General features: G+C 42.8%; 1 protein-coding gene and 1 long non-coding RNA gene across 7 annotated transcripts in view; one reads left to right on the top strand and one right to left on the bottom strand.

Moving 5' to 3' along the window:
• LOC310671185 overlaps positions 1-13341 on the bottom strand; it is a 917602-nt gene that overhangs the window by 816585 nt on the left and 87676 nt on the right. The window lies entirely within an intron of this gene.
• The window catches only part of LOC310670128 (contactin-6-like), a 199204-nt gene continuing 187867 nt past the window's right edge, over positions 2005-13341 (top strand). For 2 of the 6 annotated variants that reach the window (XM_083424818.1, XM_083424820.1), the window contains exon 1: positions 2158-2559. The gene's annotated coding sequence lies outside the window, so the exon portion shown is untranslated. Of the gene's footprint in view, positions 2100-2156; positions 2560-2888; positions 2992-13341 lie in introns of those variants that run through there. The other 4 variants (XM_083424816.1, XR_014507533.1, XM_083424815.1 and 1 more) reach the window with 4 other exon arrangements.

Raw genomic sequence — 13341 nt, forward strand, 5'->3', positions numbered from 1 at the left:
CATGACGGAAGACAGGTAAGATACAAATGCAAGAAAGTACATGCATACATACATATTACATCAATAGTACGGGGTTGGCTAACCTTGGGGCAGATGTTGCCATATCCATGCTGACACGGGCTGATGGGAATTGCTGTCCCCGTACCACCTGGCACACCAAAGTGGGGCCACCCCTGATGCAATGCAATAATACTGAAAATGATCACCCATAGCAAATGCTTACCAGCATGAAAATTCCTCTCTTGCACAGCATCCAAGAAGACTCGCCGATTTTAGCTTTGACAGACCACCATCAAAGAAACTCAAAAGACATTGATAGTGCCCCTATATAAGCCCTTGGCAACAATGGGATGTTATAGGGTTGCATTTTAACTTTTCACTATATTGGATTGGAGCTGAAGCCTTCGTCTTTGGATTGTTCATGTGTTTCACTTTCTTTTTCCTATTCGCTTTCCTATCTGCTTAGGATTTGGACGGAATAGAAAGTGAGTAGATTCTCCTTCCTTGAAAAGTGAGGAACGCCCCCCCTCATTGTTTATACATAGCGCATAAAGGATACCCATTATCAGCTAAGCACAAAGATTGTGAGCTTTGGCGTCCAAGCTGCCTCTAAGTTGTATGGCACCTTCCCAGCACAAATTCTTCCACCAAATGAAGTCTGCCATCGATGCAATGAATTTGGAGGATCCTGTCTCAGGAGAAGTAGCCATAGGGATTTTGAAGAAAATTGACAGGATTTTGATAAGATTGTCAACATTTCTGAGGGTGGGGTTGTTGGTTTCTTTTGTAGAAGTGACACCTTTACACTTGACATAATTTCACTGCTTCTATATTTTTTCAGAGCCATGGAACCATGAGCAAGGTAGAATGATGTGATGTTTAAACACACCCACCCACAACCTACTACCAATTTTCTGTAAGCCCAAGTCAGACTTGTTTCTGTACAAGTCTATATAATTGCATTGTTAAAGATCTATATGGAACTTTCAGTATAAGGTTATATCATAAATACTATGCTATGCTATGCTATGCTATGCTATGCTATGCTATGCTATGCTATGCTATGCTATGCTATGCTATGCTATGCTATGCTATGCTATACTATACTCAGGGCTCCCCCCCCCCCCCAGTCAGAGCTCACCAGAACTCAGTTTCAGCACCTCTCAGGTGGGCGCCATTGCCATTACAGTGGTACCTTGGGTTACATACGCTTCAGGTTACATACGCTTTAGGTTACAGACTCTGCTAACCCAGAAATAGTGCTTCAGGTTAAGAACTTTGCTTCAGGATGAGAACAGAAATCATGCTCTGGCGGTGTGGCAGCAGCAGGAGGGCCCATTAACTAAAGTGGTGCTTCAGGTTAAGAACAGTTTCAGGTTAAGTACAGACCTCCGGAATGAATTAAGTACTTAACCCGAGGTACCACTGTATAAGATAACAAGGGAGGCGTTTACGGTGAGTTCTGCCAACTCTTTTTCTAGAAAAATAGCACTGACTGTACTATATATTATATATGTAATATAAGGAGAGCCAGAGTGGTGTAGTAGTTAGAGCACTGGACTAGGACCTGGGAGACCAGGGTTCAAGTCCCCGCTCACCCTGGAAGTTCAGTGAGTGACCTTGGGCCAGTCACTGCCTCTTAGCCTAACCTACCTCATAGGGTTGTTGTGAGGATAAAATGGGGAGGAGGGAAATCATGAATGCCATCTTGAGCTTGGGGTAGAAAGGTGACAAATAAATAAATATAATTAATATGGGAAGCAGGTCAGTATGCTGCTGTATTATTTAGACAAGAACATTATCACATACACACACACACATCACACTGTATATAAAACAGGTAGAGATATAATACAAGATAGATACACGCACCATAGTAGGATTAAATATTTAATGAGGACTGGAGTATTGCTTTATTTTAGATACATGCTTGACAAACCTAATCCTTTATAGTGAACAGTGCAGGTTTATGAACAGGGACCAGGCAAAACCCTCCCTGTTCCTGTTAGAAATTTAATACATTAGTTAGTGACCCAGATTTCAAGACGAGAAGGAGCTTTTAATACCTGGCAGGAGCTCACATCTGTGTGGAAAAAATGGTAAGAACATTTGATCTATCATGCTGAGGGCGTGACATACAGCTTTGTGTTCTCTCTCTCTCTCTCTCTCTCTCTCTCTCTCTCTGTGTGTGTGTGTGTGTCCTTGTATTGCAAGGGAGCCAAGTAGAGAACTAATTTGAAAATGTGTAGGATTTTTGGATCCCTGCATTCCAAGCGCTAGCCACATTTTTGTCCCTGTGCCCTAATGGTGCGGGTCCTTGTCGCGGATGCTGTGGGAAAGCCATGCCTTTCACAGTTAATCCCAGCCAAGAGATAGAGGATGCTCAGCGGATAAAAGGCTTGCAGTCCCAGCTGGGGAAAGAGTTCCATTATTTCCCAGCTGCATAGGACATTCTGCACGGCTCGGTTTTGCCTGGATGAGCAGTGTGGCTTTCCGAGAGCTTGTGGCAGTTTGGCAGAAAACTGCAAAAGATCCTGAGACGTTTGGCTGCTAAGATCTGTAAGTACAAAATTGGGCTGTCTGTTGCAATGTGAATAATGCTGGAAGGGAAGCTTCATTTTCTTTTGTCTCTCCAACACTCCCCCCCCCACCGCCTTGTAGTGATTTGCATTAGCATAAGAGAGATAGAGAATAAAGGAGACTGACTGATTGCCCTTCTCTTTATCTTTAACCATTGCATTTTATAGAGAAAGAGAAGGGTCTGCTGCGTTTCTCTTAAATCTGTGTTCATGCGAGGGGGGAAACATTTATAAAAGAGGGTGCTGATACCCAGACACCAGAATAGGCATATTTCTGAGTATCTACCGACAGCTCGTGTGTATGTGTGTGTGTGTGTTGGTGTGCCCGCGTGCAGCATTTAATGGGTAGCACACAGGATGACAGTGCTGATTTTAGCACTTGCACGTGGCTTTAGACCCTCGCGTTTAAAAGGTAAGGAAGATCACAGTGGCTTGTTTCATTTTCCAACTGTTCCAACATATGCAAAGCACTAAATGTCTCTTTTCAGCTCATTTGACTGAGTTTCAAGGAGGAAGTATCCTCACTAGGAGTGTGCTCAGTGGATCTTTCCTTTCCTTTTTTGTTTAAAGATTCGGACCAGAAAACAAAATATCAAATTAAAATGAACTGAAGTTCATGAGGCGGGGGATTGGTGTGGTTGTCCCCCCCCCCCCCCATTTAGAGATCAATAAGTTGTGTTTCTGTCGCTTCATTTGTATGCTAGATGAGCTGTTGTATGTTATGAAAAGTTTGGAATGCTTACAGTACCAGAAACTAGAAGATGTGTGTGCATTTTATGCCAAAAGTGCATGCAGTGCTTGATGGAGCAGTTTCTGGTTTCTGCAAGTGGGTGTGATAAAGGCTTCTGTGTGGATTCAGACATTTGTTACTTCTTTAAATAGGCTCGCCTTTCAAACACATCATTTAGTGCACGGTGAACAGTATAAGGCAGGGATGAGCCAATGTAGTGCCCTCCCAAATGTTGTTGGAGCCCCTCCTATCAACCCCAGCCATTCTGGCCAGGGGTGGTCCGAGTTCTAATCCAGAAACCTCTAAGGGGCACCATGTTGGCTGTCCCTCATATAAGGGCCTTAAGACACGTGAGCTACCGAAGGCCAGGTCACTGGTCCTGTTCATTGGCATAACCTCACTGAGTCCAGAATTGCTGAAAAGGTGCGGTCGTTTATATGCTGATTAAGAAGCTCCCTTCATTTAGTGCCGAACTGCATCGAACTTGCCGGCGAGGCAAATACAAAGGTGTGTCCTGTGAGTTGGGAAGAGCGGGAAGCAGCAGGGAGCTTCAGACAGAGCCCTGGAGTATTGTTTTTTAATACATCCATCATTTGTTTATTAATTAAAGAGAGCTACATTTTTACATGCATTTCAAAAAGGGTTTCCATTGCAAAAATTAAATAAATAAAAATTATTTATTTTTGTTGGTTACCAGGAGATAGAGTAATTTGTCCGTTCTAAAAGACTCTAGTTTTAGCCATGTTGTATCATGTGGGAAGAGGAAAGGGAGGAGAAATTAAAGTAACCCGTGAGAGAGAGAGAGAGAGAGAGAGAGAAAGGGAGAGAGAGACTCTACCACTGAAATGTCCACTTGGAATGCTGAGCATGAAGGCAACACAGCCACAATATATCTTCATCAGTGAGAAGCAGCTGCCTCTGCTTTGGTGTTCAGTGGCTTCATGTAAATGATTCAAGGCTCTCATTCTACACAGAATCTAGGTGGTTTTTTAAAATACACACTGAGCCATATTTCATGATGATGATGGTGCTTTTGGTGTGTGCAGAAACTATAGGTTGCATCAATATTTGGTGTGTGAATTAGAATTTGAGCTGGGGCGGTGTGAGTGTACCCATTGGCTGGTGGAGGAAGAGGAGTGTGGAAGGAGTGCACCCCGCCCGGTGGAGTGCCATTGTGGCTGCCCCCCGGCTGCGCTGGGCGGCACGCCCCCAGGACACGTGCCATGCCCCCAGGACATATGCCAGCCCCACCTGCTCTCCCCCCTCCGTCACTGGGTATACCTAAGAATGTGAGGTAACTAAAGTTCCTCTGCTTTCCCTCCCCAAACCAACAAGAACCACAAAAGCCTTGCTGCTATGTCAAACTATGTCACAGGGTAGGATAATTCCCAGAGGTATTCTGGGTTGTGGCAGCGGGCAGATGACTGCCCTCATTCGGCTTCTACGAAAGGGAGGTTTAAAGAATATCCAGCCCATCATTATTGCCCTAGAAATTACGGAGAGCAAAAGAGAAGCCCAATATGAGTGTTGCCGCCAGCAGTTTATATAGAAACTCACCACAAGCTGAATTAATAGTTAAAAAACAACTTTCTGAGGAGGCCCGGGAGCCTGCGTGGAGTAGTAACCAACTTCTCCATCCAGTACACACCTCTGAATCAGAACTTCAGAAGCTGGCCTAGTGAATTACAACTGCTTGTCTTAAATGGGCTGCCTGCCATATATTTAGTTGACAATATATGATTATTTTTTTAATGAACTGCTCTGAGGTTGGTTGGTTTTTACAAATTACAAACGGGGCTAATAATTGCTTCTGTTGTGTGACATACTCTTTCCGCTGCTTAGGTAGAATTTTCTTTCCTACCTTGAGTGAGTGTTGGTTATATTTTCTGCTGTCTCTGGAGAGTCATGTGATGACAGTTATTCTCCCTGTGGTTCTTGTGCCATTACCTCTTGGACAGTCTTGCTGGGGTACCCAAACTAGTTATGGTTTCATCCCTCTCAGCTTCTCCCTATGGCTCATCTGCTCTTACAGCTGCAAAAGTGACTCTGGGAGGAAATCTTCGGTGTCTGCAATTTCATCTTAGTGACTGTTCGCTTTCTACTTGTACTCTGTATGACCTGGGATATCCTGAAGTCTCTGAGACTGTTCCAGGGTGTCATTGGCTGCCTTGGCTTTGAATCATTACATCTGAATTTCTGAGGAGTGGTCTCAGTATTTTGGCTTTTTATCATAGAATTTCTGTTTTTCTTTTTTGACAATCCAGCTTTGTTTCATCCTGTGATGATCTGGCGCTCTAAGCTTCAGAAATGAGTCTTTGGCAGGTATCCTGGATTTGAGCCTTCCTCTCCTTAGCATTTGAGCGGGCAAGTATCCCAGTTCCATGGGTAGTTCAGTCACCCATAGTATGGATCTTGTCAATGTTGCTTGACATTGGTCAGTATCTACTTTGCAGTTTGAACACATTTCTCTGCCAGAGCATTGGATTGTGGGTAATATGGACTGCTGGTAGTGTGCATCAAACCCCACTCTTTTGCAAATCCATGGGATTCTTCAAATTGGGATCCATTGTCAGGAAATAATTCATCACAAATGTCATGCCTTGAGGGTCCTGCCTTTGTCTGGTTTGTTATAGCACTGGATGAGGTGTTTTTCAATTACTTCAATGTAACAGCTACAGTATAATAATCAACCACTAGCAAGTAATGCTTTCCTTCCAGTTCAAATAGTTCTGTAGCCAGTTGCTGTCAGATTCTGCGGGACATCTCCTTAATTATCATGGTTTCTTTGTTCTGTTTTTGTTGTTTTGAACAAGTACAACTGTCTCCAACCATCTTCTGTTCATGCCAGGCCAGTAGAGCATATCCCTTGCTCTTCTCTTGCACAATACCATCCCAAGGTGTCCTTTGTGGACTCTTTCCAGCTTCTCTGGAATTGCTTTTGGCATCATTTTCTATTGTTCGTTCTGTCTTATCATTCCAGAATTTTCTTATAGCCAAAGGAACTTGATGCCTCTTGCTAAACCACCCTCTACTTATCTCCACTAGCTTTCAAGATATTCATTACATACTCTCTCTCTCTTCTTTCTGCATTATTTCTTCTAGTTTTTTTGTGGATGCGGGCAGGTGTTGTGATGTCATGTGCACATGTTCTTCTAAGTTTTCTTTTCTTCTCGTTGACATTTTCCACACAGTTGTGTGAGAGCAGATCAGCTATGGTTACTCTTATGTTGCACTGTTGCAGTTTTAAGATCATGTGCTGAAGACTTGGTGGAGCAGAAGTTAGAGGTTTCTTTAGTATGCTTTCGTGGGATTTGTGATTGGTTTCTGCAGTTTCAAATCACCGTATTTTTTGCTCTATAAGACTCACTTTTTCCCTCCTAAAAAGTAAGGGGAAATGTGTGTGCGTCTTATGGAGCGAATGCAGGCTGCACAACTATCCCAGAAGCCAGAACAGCAAGAGGGATCGCTGCTTTCACTGTGCAGTGATCCCTCTTGCTGTTCTGGCTTCGGAAATTCAGCATATTTTTTTCCTTGTTTTCCTCCTCCAAAAACTAGGTGCGTCTTGTGGTCTGGTGCGTCTTATAGAGCGAAAAATACGGTACCCATAAATGGTGCTGATGAAATTTCTGACACCCAGCAAGGGTAGCAAATAGTTCTTTTTCGATTTGGGCATAATTCTAATGAATAGGTATTCATGTACTTGAAGTATGCACCACAGGAAGCCCTTCCTGCAGTGTTGGTATCAGTCTTTCTCAAGAGATTATGGAGGAGTGTGCCAGCGAACAGTGCCTAGTGCAGTGTTTTGGTCTGTTTGTTGAGTAATACAGTGGTACCTCAGGTTAAGTACTTTATTCATTCTGGAGGTTAGTACTTAACCTGAAACTGTTTTTAACCTGAAGCACCACTTTAGCTAATGGGGCCTCCTGCTGCCGCCGCGCCGCCAGAGCACGATTTCTGTTCTCATCCTGAAGCAAAGTTCTTACCCTGAAGCACTATTTCTGGGTTAGCGGAGGCTGTAACCTGAAGCGTATATAACCTGAAGTGTATGTAACCCGAGGTACCACTGTACTCTGAGCTCCAAGCACCTGCTGAAGCAGGCAGATAGTGGAAAGTTGACTGGGGGCTGCCCTGCATAAAGTGGGCAGCACCTGACCAGTGAGACATGATTACCTCTCCCACCAATAAAGGCAGCTTGTGGTGCTCATACCTTATGTCAATCAGGTTGAGCTTATAACCGCTGCCTCCCGTGTTATTTTTGCTGCATTAGCAGCCCCGAAGTGACCTTTCTGGGGCACAAGCCTGGGCAGTATATACTCAGGTCTTGGGCTGCCCGTATGGCAAGACCCTCTTCTCAGTCTCACTGATGTGGTCCAAAGGAAAGCAGAACAATACATTTAGCACCAGTTTGGCTGCAAGAGTTTTCGGAAGGAGGCATCTTCCATTCCTGTATGTAGTGGAGAGTTTCCTGCTAACTGCCCCCTCTATATGTAGTGCCACGCATCATACCCCATCCCAATCCTAAAGGTATCCCAGTGCCCCAAAGCATTTGTAGGGCTGTAGGGTGCTGCCAATGGAAATGAGGGCAGCAGAAACCTCATTCTGTGAACAATCACTCTGTTCTGTTCATGGAAGGAAAGTTGAGATCCAAGACATAATAAGGAGGTGGGAGTAGTTTCCAACATAACTTGCATACGTTCAGATGTCTATGTCTGTGCCTTCAAAGGTACATGTGCAGGTATTGTGACTTAAGCCTCTGCTTGCACCATTGCAGCACCTAATGTGGATAAGAGGGAGCTGTAAGTTTCAAAGCAGAATAAGAGGTTCTTAAACATGACGCTAGAAAGATCAGTCTTGGAGAAGCAAGGCCACATAAAGGCTTGGCCAAGAAGAATGCAGTCCACTATTTCATATTGTCCAATATTTGGCTCAAGCAAATGTTGGATCCCAAGCGTCTCTAAAGCAGGTTTCTAATAGCTGCATGCAATGAAGATGTTTACATATGCTGTTCTTGATTTACCCCCTCCCATAATCTATGTTACTTCCCTTTGAATTCATTAAAGAGACTGCTTTGCATAGCTTTAACAGATCTCATAAAGTTTCTTGTATCATCCTGAACTGGCTGCTTGAATTGGACTAATTATAGATGAATTGGAGTTTTCAGCATAAGCTCAGCTTCTCAGGATTATACATTGTAGCTCTTTCCAATCACATTTGGATAAACTAAATGGGTATTAGCACTGTTAATAAAAGACCTGTTCCTTCTCCCTGGCCCATGGCTTCTAATCCCCTGACTAATAAAACAGTCAAATCCCATTCTCTCATGCTCTCTGTTAAATTATCTCTTCTTTACCCATATGCTACTGTTTCCAGCGAATTCTCCCACCACAAATAATTTTAGCCTGTTTAATAGCTTGCCCCATGAGTATCACCATCTTCACAGACACATATTCTTTCAGCATGGTGTTGTTTTAGCGAGGGTGATTTATTGTGTGTGATTTTTACTTCCTAAAAACAACAAAGCAACAAAGGGATAAAGAATAAAAGGAAACCACAGTCATCTAATATCTGTAGTTGTCAGAAAGCGGAGTCATCCCCCCCAAGATATCTTTGTAGCATAGATTTGTCTCCTTGTTTAATTAGGGGAGATCTGTCACAAAATTGGACTGTGTATCTGTTTTGCTTCCTTTACATCTAATAATTTGAATTTTGTTTTCATTTCCATCACAACTATTTGTGTATAGCTTCCTACAACATGCAGACTCTGTGCCTGTGAGTTTAAATGTGTCCTTATTTTCATGTTAATACGGAACTAAGCTCTACATTTGCATATGTACACATAGGATAGACCAGTGCTATTTTTCTAGAAAAAGTGGTGCCAGAACCCATCACAAATATTTCCCTTGTTCTCTTATAATGGCAATGACCCGAGAGGTGCTAGAACTTAGTTCTGGTGAGTTCCCACAGGGGAAAAAAAAAGCCCTGGGATAGACTCACATGACCATTTCCCCCAATATGGTGCCATCCCCTCTTAAAGTGATACCTTTCTGCATCCCAAGCTTATAAATAGTTCCACACCAGTTTGAATCATTGTCCCAACCCATGTTTGAACATCTGTAGACATCAATATCCTGAACATGAGTTGACCTAGTTCATATTCCATCTGCCATATGGTTGCCTCAAGAGCTTGGGTAATATCACAGATATCTGTCCTGCTGCACCTTACTATGTAATGGTAGACTGAACAGCTTCCTTAATTGAGAAGACTCACTTTGGGTCTAAATAATGTGCTATTCTGTGTGTATGGTTTTATATTATGTGAAGTAGCATTCAGGAATGAGATTCTGTCCCCCCACCCCAGAAAGTCTGATCTGGTATAGTCCGTTATGGAATCTTAATAGAATCTTCACAAGACTTTGCAGAACAGGAAGGTTTGCTCCAAAATGAAATGTAATATGGATCTGATCAGGTCACCTGTAGGCAGTTAGGCCAGCGTTTCTCAGTATTGCGGGCACCCTGTGCAATGATAGCTTTTTAGCACTTCTTGTGCTGAAATCCAAATCAGTTCCATCTCGGCTGTGCTTGCTCTACTTGCGTGTCTCTCTGTGAGAGAGAGTATGTGTGTGTAAAGCAAGATATCATTAATATCCCTTAGCTTTTTTCCTAGGAGAAGATTCTGGGGTTATCAGATTTGCACTGCGGGATCTGTATGGATTTCGTATAAGTGGAAGGAAATCGGGTTACTGCAGCGTTCTGGAAGATGGGAGTACGTTCTTTACTTTTCATACCAGATAATGTGCCTACAGCCTGTTTCTTTTATAAAAAAGATCAAATTGAGAAAGATAGTCAGAAACACTGCCAGATTTATTCATTCTTCTTGGCAGCATTCTTATTAAGAAAGATGGAAAACAGCAGAGTTAAGAGAAACAAAAACTCATTCTGCCAACCAAGAGAAGTTGCCACTATTCACAGAGGGAGCAGCAAAACCCCGAAGTTTAATAAAGGCAGCCAAGTTATTTTTGGTGGAATGCCAGTCTGCTCTTTTATTGAGTTTCATCCACATTGTTCTATGTTCAAATATAGATGAATGACAAACTAGTTATTTCGGTTATTAGTGTGTGCTTGCTTCACAGATTGCTTATCTCTTTTCTGTTCCATACATCTACCGTGAAAAACGCTTACAGCTTTTATTTCAAAAGATTTGAACACAGGTCTCACTGGTTCAATATTCTAGCTGCTAAGCACTATACCCAACCAAGTTCTTCTCAGAGTAGAATTAATTAGCCGTGCTTATTAATTCCAGTAGGTCTACTCTGAGCAGGACTAGCACTGGCTACAATATTTTATGTTCAGGTGCAAATTTCAGGAAACAACAACAACAACAACAATTATCTGAACAGCGTGTCATTTCTGAGCTCTTAAAACACTAAATATTCCCAGGAAGTACACACGGATGTATCTGTTTGACCAGCATGGAATCAGGATTATTGAGTTTATTTCTTGCTGCTGTATCCTATCTTTCCTCTAAGGAGCTCAAGGTGGCATACATGTTTCTCCTCCCCCCCCCCCCTTTATCATTGCAGCAAGGATGCAGGTCGCGCCGTGATCTAAACACTGAGCCTCTTGGGCTTGCCTATCGAAAGGTTGGTGGTTCAAATCTGCGTGACGGGGTGAGCTCCCATTGCTCTGCTCCAGCTTATGCCAACCTAGCAGTTCGAAAGCATGTCAGTGCAAGTAGATTAATAGGTACCGTTGTTGCAGGGAGGTAAACGGTGTTTCTGTGCCCTCTGGCTTCCATCACGGTATCCCTTTGCTCCAGAAGCAGTTTAGTCATGCTGGTCACATGACCCAGAAAGCTGTCTGTGGACATACACTGGCTCCCTCGTCCTAAAGTGAGATGAGCGCTGCACCCCATAGTTGCCTTTGACTGGACTTAACCATCCAGGAGTCATTTACCTTTACATTTATCATTGCAACAGCCCTGTGAAGTAGGTTAGGCTGAGAGGCTGTGACTGGCCTAATGTCATCCAATGAGTTTCACGGTTGGGCGGAGATTTGAACCCTAATCTCCAAGATCCTAAACCAACACTTTTACCATTATACCATACTGGTATAGTTGGAGTACTTGGACTAGTTCAAGAGTGGATAAACTTTTTTTTCTGTTGAGGGGCAATCATTTTGGGGTTGCATGCCAGTGGTGGGTGGTGCTAGAGCAGATGATTGACACAACCAGAAAAATAAATATTGTGAATTAGATTTCAGAATGAAGATCTGCTCCAGTTTTCACCCTGGCTACTTCAGCTTAGAACTCTGAATCCTAAGCAGGTCTAATCAGAAGGAAGTCCCTCTTGATTTTGTGAGGTTACTCTCATATATATATGATTGCTGATTGGATATTCTTTAAAAATAAAAATAAAACTGATCACTATAGACGTGGGCATCATACAGGTAGGTTAGGACTGTTGTGCACACTGGCCAGACTGCAGGATGCCTGTCTTTAGACAATATCAACTTTGGTGTGAACCAGCACAACTCTTCTTATATTCTTATGTTCAGTTGTGTGGTCACATTCACAGCCATGTGAACCTACTGCATATATTTCCATCTTTTTTGTTATTCACTTTTAAAAGAATGTAATTCTTGCTTCAGGATCAAATTCAGATCAATAAGTATCCGATCTCCAGTTTTAATAATAGGCTATGGATTGTTGTCCACTATATAATTTGTCCTGAAATTTCTCTGTGGTTTTTGTTACTGAAACACTAAAGGTCCCTGTGTTCTAAAGTTGGAGTTTATGTGACTAGGGCATAACAAGGAATAATCTTTTGTACATACTATGTTAGAAATTAAATTACCCTTTAAGCAAGCCATTAATCATGTTGAAGCAGTCTAATGAGACTGAAATAAAGAGAAAGAAATAGCTGGGCCAACTTGATGCCACAATGAATCAATATCATTTTATCAAGATTATTTTTGCCTATTCCCCCTCCCCTTTACCTCTCAAGTAACATATTGCCAAAGAGGGAGTTTCTTACATACCCTGTTCCACTAAATAGGCTTAATAGCAGCTACAGGTCTCATTCCTTATTTCTTCTGCCCCTTACCCCTTCAGCTCCTTTTTCGATATTGCTCATCTGAATGGGGTGGTCCTTCTTGGAGGATAAAAGTCTGATGGTGACCATAAGCTTCAGGTAGGCTTCTGAGTGACAGGTGGTAGGTCCCAAGCTACTTACTGCCTTTTTTTATATAACAACCAGCACATTGGACTGGGACCAATAAACAAATCGGCAACTAGCATAGCTGTTTAAGCACTGCTGAGCTATGTTTCCTAAAGGCTAAAGGACCTACCAGATGCAGACCCAATAGGTAGCACCACATACATCAACTGGAAATAACCTAATCAAGTTCAAGGGCATGGAAAACTAGAACCAGGTTATATCTGTCCAGGAAGCGCTAGGATGTTCCAGCCTTAGTTGGATAGGGTGAGTAAAGCCAGCAACAAAAGTTACCTTCCAGAAGCTGGTAAGCAAGGTGGAGGACTTAAAAATTATTTCCATGGCAAGAGTTCCTCCACTGGGAAGATTATGTGAGATCTTGTGCAGCCTTCATGAAATCTCAGATGACCCCTTCATACAGCCCCCTCCTTTTCCATTTGTTTGTTTTCCTGCCATCTGTGCAAAGCTGCAATCATGTACCAGTAAGTAAAGCACATGTAAGTTTCAGGTCTACTGTATACCCCTGCCACCACATCTCTCCAGCCTCCTTGCAGGCAAGCAGGAGGGAATATCACAGTTCAAAGGTGCATCCAAGGCAGGCAAAAGCACTCAAGAAAGGTGCAGGTCAGGGGTGGTGAGGGCAGTAGCTTAGGAGAATTGGGCATGGCCTGGGTCAGGTGCCATGGACTGGATAGAGAAGCCCAGAGGGTTTTTTTTCAAACCCTGAGCTAGAGGTATTCCATGTGCTATAGATGCTACTTCAATGTTACTTAGAATCATAGAATCATAGAATCATAGAGTTGGAATAGACCACAAGGGC

Source organism: Podarcis tiliguerta, assembly GCF_965153285.1.
Source record: "Podarcis tiliguerta genome assembly, chromosome: 2".
NCBI classification, from domain to species: Eukaryota; Metazoa; Chordata; class Lepidosauria; order Squamata; family Lacertidae; genus Podarcis; species Podarcis tiliguerta.